At 63.1% G+C, this 10,784-nt stretch overlaps 2 non-coding genes across 2 annotated transcripts; one reads left to right on the top strand and one right to left on the bottom strand.

Moving 5' to 3' along the window:
- The first annotated feature begins 215 nt into the window (after positions 1–215).
- TRNAK-UUU (transfer RNA lysine (anticodon UUU)) lies at positions 216–288 on the top strand. Its single transcript has one exon. It is a non-coding gene; the product is annotated as a tRNA-Lys (tRNA).
- Positions 289–448: 160 nt separating this feature from the next.
- TRNAK-UUU (transfer RNA lysine (anticodon UUU)) lies at positions 449–521 on the bottom strand. The gene has a single exon. It is a non-coding gene; the product is annotated as a tRNA-Lys (tRNA).
- Between the last annotated feature and the right edge of the window lie 10,263 nt (positions 522–10,784).

Genomic DNA, 10,784 nt, shown 5'->3' with positions numbered 1-10,784 from the left:
CCTCGCCGGAACCGCTTAATGAGCTGCGGAGCTGCACCCCGCTCCTCCCGCCCGGTGCAGGCCCTCCCGTGCCTCCCTCCACCCCGCCGGTACAGGGTTGCGCCCCCTCCCTGGCTCTGTACAAGCTCCCCGATGCCACCCCCGCGCAGCCCGGGGCGAGCCCCCCCCGGCCCGGTGCGCGGTGATAACAGCGGCCCGGTAAACAGTTATGCAGAGCCCGGATAGCTCAGTCGGTAGAGCATCAGACTTTTAATCTGAGGGTCCAGGGTTCAAGTCCCTGTTCGGGCGATAAGTCTTTTTTCCCCTCTCATCCTCCCTTTTTTTCTTTTTTATTTCCCTGCCAGGGGCGCAGCCGGGACCCCCCCGCGGGAAGAGCCGCTCCTGCCGCGGTGTAAGAGGCTTTTGAGGGGAGGAAAAAAATAGCCGGGAGGGGAAAAAAAAAATTTACCGCCCGAACAGGGACTTGAACCCTGGACCCTCAGATTAAAAGTCTGATGCTCTACCGACTGAGCTATCCGGGCTCTGAAAAGACTGTTTGCGCTGCCTGTACATCACGCTACACGGCTGCCTGCACCCCCTGCCTGCCTTCCCCTTCCTGCCTGCACCCCCTTCCATTGCCTGCACCCCCTGCCTGCCTGCACCCCTTCCTGCCTGCCCCTTCCTGCCTGCCCCCTCCTGCTTACACCCGCCTGCACCCCCTTCCTGCCTGCCTGCCCCTTCCTGCCTGCACCCCTTCCTGCCTGCACTTCCCTCCTGCCTATCCCCCCTTCCTGCCTGCACCCCCTTCCTGCCTGCACCTCCCTCCTGCCTGCACCCCCTTCCATTGCCTGCACCCCCTTCCTGCCTGCACCTCCCTCCTGCCTGCACCCCTTCTTGCCCGCACCCCCTTCCTGCCCCCCTCCTGCCTGCACCCCCCTCCTGCCTGCCCCCCCCTACAGCCCCCAGCCCCACGGACACTCGCCAGCCAGCTGGTCAGTGCCAGGGTTATCGCACACCCTGGGACACAAACAAACCAGCGCGGGCTGATCCCGCACCTTACTCTTACCGTAGGTGCAGTGTGGGCTGTCGGGCCCGGGGTGCCCTGCGGAGGAGCGGGGGGTGCCCCCACCGCGGGCCCTGGGGGTCCACTGCCGCTTCCCCCCGCCGCAGCAAAGCTCAATAGGGCGGTGCGGCTGGGAGGGCAGCGATGGAGAAACCTGGGGTGTTTCAGAGGGAGTTAGGGAAAGTGCGAAGAGAAGCAGCGCAGGGAATAATCCATCCCAGCACAGGGGATACTGGGGTGCGTTTAATTAGTGGGATTTCTCACGCCCACTCACAGCCCGGCTTGCAGCTTGTCCCCACACCATGAGTGACAATGTCCGTGGGGTTTTACAGGCGGATGCGGTGCTGGTTGGGGCCATTTTTCCATCGGGGCCTGGTGGGAGATGGAGCCTGGGGGTGCCCAGCGGCACCAGGAGACCCCTGAGTCCCGGCTTCCCCCCACATGGCGTGGTGAATCCTGCAACAACCTCCATCCTCCCATCTCCTGGGGATCTTCAGGGAGGTTGGGATAATACCATGTCACCACTAAACCCAAACCACAGGCTGTGACCCGCAGCCCTCCCAGCGCGGCTTGTGGCTCTCCAGCACGGCACCAGGGTTTTGGAGGTGAATATTACCCCCGTCTGCGAGAGCCTGGCAGGGCCAGCTGCCTGCAAAAACAAATTGCAGCTACCGCTGCGACGGCTCCAGCACATCTGTTGCCCACAATGTGCTTTTGCAGCCACTTCTGCCCCTGCTCCCCCCCGAGCCCGAGGGCTGGCTGCTGCGGGCGGGAGCGTGTTCCCCCTAATCTGGGGGGCTCTGGGGACCAGCAAGAGCACCCTGGCCCCAGTGGGGTGTCTCAGCACCCTCCTGCAGCTCCCCAGAGGAGCACCCGCGCCCCTGGAGGAACCGGCCCCGTAGGAAGCAGCGGGAGGTGGGCGCTGATGGGGACCCCAAGGATGCCCCCGCGGATGGGGCTGCGGCGTTTTGGGGAGGTGGAGGGGGCCGGGGCCGCGGCCAGGGCAGCGCACCGGGAGCGGCTCATCGCCCACCGACCGTCCCATCGCCCACCGACCGTCCCGCTGGCAGCGGCGCGGGGGCGATGCGGGATAGGGAGATGCGGGGGGCATCCCGGGGGCTCCGTGGGGAGAGCTGGGAACGTCCCGGGGACACGTAGGGGGAAGCCCGGGGGGGCACCGGGGGCTCGGCGGGGGCCAGTCCCGCCTCGCCCCCGGCCCCCACCGCCGTGCAATGCGGCGGACCGCCGGGAGATGGCCCCGCGCCGCGCTGCGCCCCTCCATTGTCCGCCGCCGCCGCGCTCCCTCCCTCCCTCCCTCCCTCCTCCTCCTCCTCCTCCTCCTCCTCCTCCTCCCGCCGCCGCCGCGGCGCGGCCCCGCCGCCGCCCGGCCCCAGCCCGGCCCGGCCCGCCGCCGCAGCCCGCTCGGAGCAGGTAGGGCTGCGCCCCGGGGGGAGCGGGGGGAGCACGGCGGCGGCGGGGGGGGACACACACACACGGGTGGTGGGAGCAGACCGGCTCCTCCAACGAGCGACTCGTTCCGGGTTTTTCCCCTTGAAAAAAATACTGATTTATATACGTATAAATCCTTTCCCTTCCTGGGAGGCGATGCGGGAGCTCCATCGGGTCGCGCACGGGGCTGCCCCAAAGCTCCGGCCCAGCCCTGTGTTTTTCCAGGGCTGAAAACCCCAAAAGCCCCGGGGCGGCGGGCGGGGGGGGCCGGGCGCTGCACCCCCAGGGCGCGGTGCGGGTCCGGTCTCTTGAAATGCACCGTCGGGCGGGGTTGGGGGGGTTGGGGGAAGTTGGGTTATTTTTATGAGCAGAACAATGAAACGGTCCCCGTCAAATTGCAAAGTTGCCCATCAGCAAAGTAGAGAGGCAGGGCTGGGGTTTCTGCTATTTCCCATCATGTCAGGGTCCCCCCGCCGGGACCGGGATGGGGACAGGGATGGGGACAGGCCAGCACTCAGTGTGCGGCCAGGAAGGGTCAGCTCGTCCCACCAAAGCCACGGTGGGCTCTGGGTACGGTGCGTGGGGGCAGAAAGCACTTCTGAGGATGCTGGGCGTGCTGCAGCGAGCTGCGATGCTCCCTCCGCTCCTGCGGTACGGTGCTCTGGATCCTGAACTTGCAGAAATGCTCATGCGTGTATTTAACAGTAAACTCCAGAGATATGCGAGCTATTACCCCTAAGCAAAGGAGATATATTGACTTAACCACAGCTATTCGTGTGTGTAAGGCCAAGCACAAATGTAATTGTTCACAGGATCTGGGCCGGGGTGAACCAGCACCAGTGTGATCAGGAAAAATCAATCTTTTCCTCCCAAAGCGGGAGGGATGGGGTAGCAGGGAGCTGTGGGGTGAGGGAAACCTGCCTGGCAAATGGGGCACCCGGCTCTCCCGGGCTAACTGCCCCGGCAAGGCACCTGCCCCACCTCGCCTCGGGAGCACCCTCCTAAATACCAAGTGAAGCGAGGTCGGGGAGAGGATCCACGCCGCTGCCCGGAGCCAAAAGGAGCTGCCTTTCCAGCCCAGCAGCCACACAGCCAGGCGCCAGTCCTTTTTGCGTGCTGCAGTGTAAGTAGGTGCTCCGTGCGTGTGTGTGTGTGCGGGAGCGTTGCCTGGATGCACACTGAGGATGTGTGTGCAGCCGGTGCCCGCCAGCACCCCGGGCTGCGGGGCAGGGGAGGCGCAGGCGAGGCCAGGGTGCCGGTGAGGCCGGGGGTCCTGCGGTCCTGAGCCGTGGGGAGGGACCACCAGGGTTGTAGCAGCAGCATCATCGATGGCTCTGTCCCGAGTGAGGTGTTTCCCTGCGTGTCGGGTGCTCTGGAGGAGCTGCATGTGTCCGGCCTGTGCCTGTGGCATCTCCTTGGGCTGCGGCTCTCTTCTATGGCATGTAAATCCTGTGGGCAGAGCAGGGCTGAGAAGCCTAAGGAGTTGGTTCCCATTGCAGACCGGGCTGGGTCCGGCATGCAGCGTGGGGCCAGCCAGGACCCTGCACCCCAACAGGGTGCTGTGGGCAGGGGGGTGCACCCCAGCTGCTGCGTGTCCTCAGTGCACCCCACTGCTTCAGCTGCAGGAACATCTGGGTTGGGGAGAGCCCCGTGGCAGCAGGGAACAGCCCTGTGGAGCGCATGGCATGGGTCCAGCTGCAATCACAGCAGCAGGATCCGTCCCTTGGGGCTCACCCAGGCTGCTGGGCTGCGGGGCAGAGGGCAGCACCGGCAGGGAGGGCAGCACGCTACCGCTCGCCAGCCCATCCCAGCTCTGCCGTGCAGGCAGGACTCTTCCCCTGGGTGCTGGTGCAGCAAGGAGCACCGAGGCCCGGGAGGTGCCGTGCTTTACATTGCTCGGCTGTCCTGGGCTTATATAGGACTCCAGCCCCTCCTTTCCTAGCTGAGCCCCTGTGCAGGCTGTGCACGCGAGATCACTGCCGGCACGCTGGTGTGCAGCTGGGTGCACGTACACCCGCGCCGTCGTGCAGTCAGCCACACCACGCCGGGTGCTCGCCGCGGAGGAAGCCAAGATTTGCATAGGAGCCGAGTGCCAGAGCTGCTGCGTCGGGGAGAGCCTGACTGCCAGCATCCCCCGGAGAGGCCGAGCACCAAGAAAACCTGACCCTGGGGATGGGTGCTGGGCGCTGGAGCAGTGAGGGTTGAGTCATTTGGAAAGTCCGACTGCGGTTGTGCCCCGGGGCCAGGGAGCAGGAGGAGGCACGGGGGTGTCTTGGCCCCCGTTTTCAGAGCTGCTGTGGGGCCCAGAGCTGCCACGTGGGAACGCCGGGGGTGGGTGGGATGCAGCGGTGGGTGGCTTTGCGGAAGGGACCCACCCTCCCTCCTCCCCACGCCCCCATCGCTTCGCAGGTGCTGGGTGAGGTTCAGCATCTCCTGTGCAGCCGAGCGTACGGCTGTTGCACCTCACTGCAAAGGGGGGCTCTGACATTCCCCCACCCAGGCTGCCTCCTGCCCCACGCCTGGCTGGGACACCCCCTTGTCCCCTCCACTGTCCCCATCACAGACTAGGCTCCCGCTGCGAGGGGCTCTGGGTGGTTCCTCTGCAGAGCTCCCTCCTTTGGCTGCCCCAAGTTGGGGGCTTTCCCGTCCCAAACCCGACCCATCTTCCCAGAGCAGGATTTCCTCCCGAGGGTGGAAATACGTAGAAAAATGATGGAAGAGCCTTTGGCATCAGCCAGCTTCACATCCTGCCTCCTCCGGAGAGCTTGGACCAGACTGGACTTTGCTCTGCTATTAATAGGAGATGTATCGGCTTGAAGAGGAAGAAACTCCTGCCGTAAGGCAACAGGTTGGAAGCGAGTGACGCTGGCTGTTTTCAAGGCATTTGCTCAGCTCGGCGTGTGCAGGACGGCAGCTGCCTGCTTTTATTTTGCTGCACATAACGAACTGGTTGGATGCTGTAGGTCTCTATGTTGCAGCGGCGAGTGCTGCAGATCTGCCCCGGTGATGGGAGGCTTCGGGGTGCGTGGAAGGAGCCGTGTCCTTCGTGCCCAGCCCGCGGTGAGGGCGGCTCTTGGGGGTGAAGCGGGGCTGGAGCGCGGTGCAGGGACCCCAGCTGCGGGGCCAGATCCCGGGGGACAGGAATCAGCTCCAGGCCCTTCCTACCGCCCTGCCAAGAAATGCTGGTGACAGCTTCTGGTGGGGGGAGCCAGCTCCAAACCCCCTCTGCAAACTCCTAGGAGCGCAGCTCCTTTGGCTTTTGGAGTTCGGCTTTTTGTCTGCAAACTGGGGAATACAAACAGAATTGCCTGAGAATGTCTGCTGGGATTAGTTTTGGGGGCAATCATGCCGTTTTCGCTGCAAGCACTTCCGGAGTGTTGGTTTTGCAGGGTTTTGGGTTTGACGGTGGTGTTTTGGCAGCACTGAGTATGGCTCCAGGAATGAAATGCTCTGGGTTTCGGTTTCGTTTTTCAATGACCTTTGAGACCAGGTTCCCTTTCTGGAACTCCAGTTCCAAACTGGGATGAAAATCCTGAGTTTTGCTGTGTCGAAACACCACCTGGAGACCTACCCAAAGGGCTTTCCATGGTTATGGCGTTGCCCGGGAGGTCCCAAAAGGCCCTGTTTCCCTCCAGGTTTGGAGGGGAAGAGGAGAATAGAGACCAGAGGGCTCCTTCTGGAGTGGGGGGAGCTGCGTCCCACCTGTTCTGGGGGGTGCTGGAGCTGGTGGGGGCCCTGGGAACCTGACATCCCCCATGCCACGAGCTGCATGGGACGAGGGGCTGGCTCTACCTCGCAGATGTAGGAGCATCCTCACTGCTGGAGGGCAGCGCTGTGGTCCAGTGTGTCCAGGGAGGTTTGTCGCCCCACGATGTGCTGTGACTTGCAGCGAGAGCAATGGCATGTGGCTGGGGACGCAGCCAGGAGCAGGCTCCGTGTCCCCAAGGCAGGGAAGCCCCCGCCATCCTCCTGGCTGGGCAGGGGCCGCTCCGGCGGCTGGGAACCCAGCGGCTCGCCCTGTTCAGAGGGGGCGGCAGGATGGATGGATGGACCCGCAGCCCCAGAGGTGAAGGCTGGTGCTTTATCCTTCTCATGGCCGCTCCTCCCTCCGCCAGATTATAAATGGGTGTGAATTGTCTCCCCTGATAGGCATAACCTCCATCCCCGGCTCCCACACCCCGGGGAGGTGCCCCTCCGGGGCTTGCTTTGCTTCCTCGCCCTCAGATGTTTGATGTCTTCCCAGATGCTTCGGACATTTCTATCTGCTCCCGACGCAGCTGCCTGCGAGGGGGAAGGGAGGGAGGGAGGGAGGGAGGGATGGGGAGAGCCGGGGGTGCGCAGCGAGCCCCCGCCAGCCACGTTGGCTCTGCCCCGGGCTCCCATCCCCAGGCATGGGGAGGCAGGGCTGGCTGCGGCGTTTGCTCCGCCGTGGGATCCCGTAGGGCTATTTTCTGCTCGGCTTCCCTCATCCCTCCCTGCACGGAGAAGGTGCTGCTCAGCTGCCAGGAGCAGGGATGGGCATGGGGTGGCTGCAGCAGTGCTGAGCTCCCCGCCCCGGGTCACCCCCAGCCTGCCCCAACCTGATGCTCAGCTCTTTGCACGAGGGCTGGGACCATCCCTCCCTGTCCCACCGATGCGGGGTGTGGGGACAGGGAGAGCCCTATGGACAGCCCGTCCATCCTCCGCCCCAAAGCCCTGCAGAAAGGCTGTCCCCAAGAGCCACTGCAGAGTAGGACTGACTGGTGCGGAGGGATTTTGAGGGGAATAACGGAGCCCCTGAGCCCTCGTGGGGGAGGACCTGAGGGCTGCCGTCGGGCTGGGCTGCTCCTGGGTGGATCCCACTGTTCTGGTATTTGAGAAATAAACTGTGGGATCTGCCAGCATGCAGGCGTGAAAGCCTCACCCCAAGCCTCCCTTTCCTTCCCATCCTTGAGGGTGCTCCAGGGCATGCGGAGCCCGGCAGGGTGTTGACCAGGCTGGCAGGCAGGGTGCCAATGCTGGCAGCTGGACAAGGGGCCGTGGTGCAACCAGCAGATGCTCTGAAATCACGTTTAAAAATGCAAGAGGTTCCGAAAGAGGATTTGGAGCTGGTTTTGCTGCCCTTTGGTCTCAGCGCTGATGCTCTCGAGGGCTGTCCCCGAGAGGTGGTTGGCTTTGTGCACCTGGGCAGCGCATCGATGGGGAAACGTCCCTCCGCTCTGCTGATGTGGCCACGCAGAGCAGAGCAGTGGTTGCTGGTGGGTTACAGGAGGGATGTGGTGCTTGCGTGTGGCTCCCTGCAAGGCTGCAATCTGCCTTACAGGCCCATGCTGGTGCAAACGGTGAAGAAAATTGTGTTAAACCATAATTCGGGCTTAGGGCAAAGGGTTTCCAGTGGACAAGTGGTTTTCCCTCCTGTGTGCCTCCAGCCGAGCCCTGTGCTGCAGCCGCAGTAAGGCAGCACAGCGAAGCATTTCTCCAAAAGGTGGGATCCCAGGCTGGATGGGTCTCCTGAGGCTGACGTGACCATGGCCAATGCCAGGAAATTTAAAGTCAGAAAATCATCCCTATGTTATTAGTAGTAGTATTTTAAAGAGGAAAAAAATCTGCTTGTCTCTGCTCCTCTGGAATTTGGCTCCCGCCTCAGGAGCTCCCGTGCTGAGACCGAACCCATGGTTTGCAGTCCCGGGTAGTTTTTGTAACAGGCTGCTGGGGGGAGAGAGGCGTTCAGTGGAAACGCGAGTGGCCGCTCACCAAACCTCCAGGAACAGGAACTGGCAGCACCACTGAGGTGCTGCTTGAGCACTGGTCCTGCCCCTGGCCAAGGACTTGGAGGGCGACTGGGAGAGTTTGGGGCTCTTCCACGTGGGTTTGCATCACCTCAGTCCGGCTGCCGCACCGGCTCGGGAGGCAAGGAGATGCTCATGGTGTCCCCAAGCCGAGGCGATGTCCCCCGGGTTGCATGCGGTCCCCTCCTGCGCAGCTTTTCTCCAGCTGGTTTTGGCACCACGGGGTCGCTGTGCCTGCTTCCCCATCCCCGTCTCCCGGCTGCTCCGATGGTGCCTGCCCGGCTCACGGCGGAGGCAGGACCAGGTTTGCTGTTGCTGCCCCGCTGTGGGTCTGGCTGCATCCCACCGATCCATGCAGGAGCCTCGGCTCGACCGTGCGGGAGAGTTTCTCTGCTCAAAATGTCAGCAAGATGCAGATGCTTCTCTTGGAGATGAGAATGGGTTTGTGGCTTTGTCAGCCACAAAAATCAGTTTGATTTTATTGCTTTTGGGTTAAAAGCAGATTTTCTTTGTTCAGCTTCCAGAAACCCAAGGCTGCCAGCTTTTGGGATTTCTATTTTTCCGGGAAAAGCCCACGGCTGCCAGCAGGGACTGAAATGCCGGCGAAGGGAATGTTTATAGCCTGTCCCCCCCCCGAAGCCATTTTTCCAGTTAGAAAGCACAAGGAAGCTGGTTGAGTGAGGTGCCTGGCCAGCCTGGTGTTGGGGGGCCAAGAGGGTACCCGTGCCGGTGAGGGGGTCAAACCTGCCTCGCTCGCAGGAAAAGTGTCTGCAGCGGGCGAAGCCTGGGCTGGGCTAATTAGCAGCCATCTGGTCCTGCACAGCCCCAGGGTCAGGAGGGCCCCTTTGCGGGTGGGGAGGGGGTGATGTGTCTGGGGGGGGCTGCCACGGGTGATAATCAGCAACCGGGCTGAGAGGGGACCAGCCTGGTGACAATGGTGATGCTCCACCAGGTGCCATGTGCCAGAGGAGGGTGGTCACCGGCGTAGCCCAGGCTGGAGGTGGTTGCCCCATGCCATGGGGTGGGATGTGGGGGGCACGTGTTGTGCCAGATGGGCTCCTCCATCGCTGGGGGTGAGAGCAGGCAGCGGCGGGTTCTGCCAGTCCTCTCCCCGCTCCTGCACTTCGTGGTTAAGGGCTTTCCTGCCCCACAAGCGCACCCCCCCTACCACGGGCACTGAGGAAGGTCTTTGGGTTCAGCGATGCCCGCAGCCCCCAGCAGCGCGTTCCAGCAGAAACGCTTGCAATCTCCTGGAAAGAGCGGTCGCACCCTTTCGCCCTAAATCAGGGCATCAACCAGAGCCCTGCACGATGCAGAGCGAGCGGCGTGGGGCAGAGGAGAGCTCCGGGTGGCAGCGGCAGTCCCGTGTCTTCCCCGTGCTGAGGTTCGTGAGCCAGCCCTGGCCGGAGCCTGAAAATACTCAGCTGCCTCTTGGCTCTAGAGATTTCAAGTGCTGACCATCTCCAGGGCCTTTGGGCTCACTCCACTCTTCTGTTTAACATCCACTTCTTTATTTATTTTGCTAGGAAGGGAAGAGGAGGTGAAACATCCTTCCCCGGGGAACATGCTGCTGGCCGGGCAGAGCAGAGCCCCCGCTGCGGTCACCGCCCTCCGCGGGTTTTGGTCAGGGGCCAGGGAGCGGTTTCCAATTCGGCTGTTTTGCCTCTCTGCTTGTGCAGCTGTACGCTACAAAAAGCTGGGTTTGGAGGCTGCGCAGCGCCGGGCACTGCAGAGAGGCTTGGAGGGACCCACGGGTCCGTTCGAGGGGCTGGGGCTGCCGGTGGGTATTAGAGCTGAGCGTGATGCCTGGGTGCCCATCACCGTGCCCCATTTCTTGCTCACTGAAGCAGCCCAGGCTGATCAGTGCTGGGAAACAGCAGCGGGATCCGGTGAGCAGCGGGTGCTCCCGGCTGTCCCGGGCCGTGCATAGTTCTCTCTGCGGAAACGTGGTTTGGGGATGGGATGCCGCGGCCCTCAGACAGGGAGAGAGCAGCGTGCTGCCGGATAAAACCCGTGGGACCAGCCACGGGAGGTTGGTGCCTCGCTGCCCAGGCTGCTGCAGTATCCTCTTCCACCTCGGCACGGTGGGGCAAGGGGGGCAGCACCCTGTCTTGTCCCTTCCTTGCCCTTCTCTCTCATCTTTTCCTTTCTGCTTCAAAAAGCCCTAGTTTTGCTGCCAGAGGCTGTCTTTTTCTCAAAGCTGCGATGGTCACAGGTGAGTAAGGCAGCTCAGAGCCATGTCTGAAGCACGCTGCTGGAGCATCGGCACCACTGCGAAGCTCGTGCCGGGGCAGGCTCCCCGCGGCAGCGGGGTTGCAGGTTGAGTCAGCCCCAGCTGCAGGCGCTGGCCCCGCTGCCCTCCCCGCTCTATGTCTTATTTTGTCCTCGGGGAAATAACGTCGGGCTCCAGCAATAGCCCCAGCAGCTGCTGTGGGGCCGACCAGCCCTGCCTGCGCTGCCTGCCTGCTGGCCATGGGGTCCTGGGGGAGTGGGCAGCAGCAAAATCTTTATTTAACCCGTCGCAT

The sequence above is a fragment of the Gavia stellata genome, chromosome 30 (genome assembly GCF_030936135.1).
Source record: "Gavia stellata isolate bGavSte3 chromosome 30, bGavSte3.hap2, whole genome shotgun sequence".
Lineage (NCBI taxonomy): Eukaryota > Metazoa > Chordata > Aves > Gaviiformes > Gaviidae > Gavia > Gavia stellata.
Note: the sequence above shows the minus strand (reverse complement) of the source record. Positions and strands in the feature narration are given on the sequence as shown.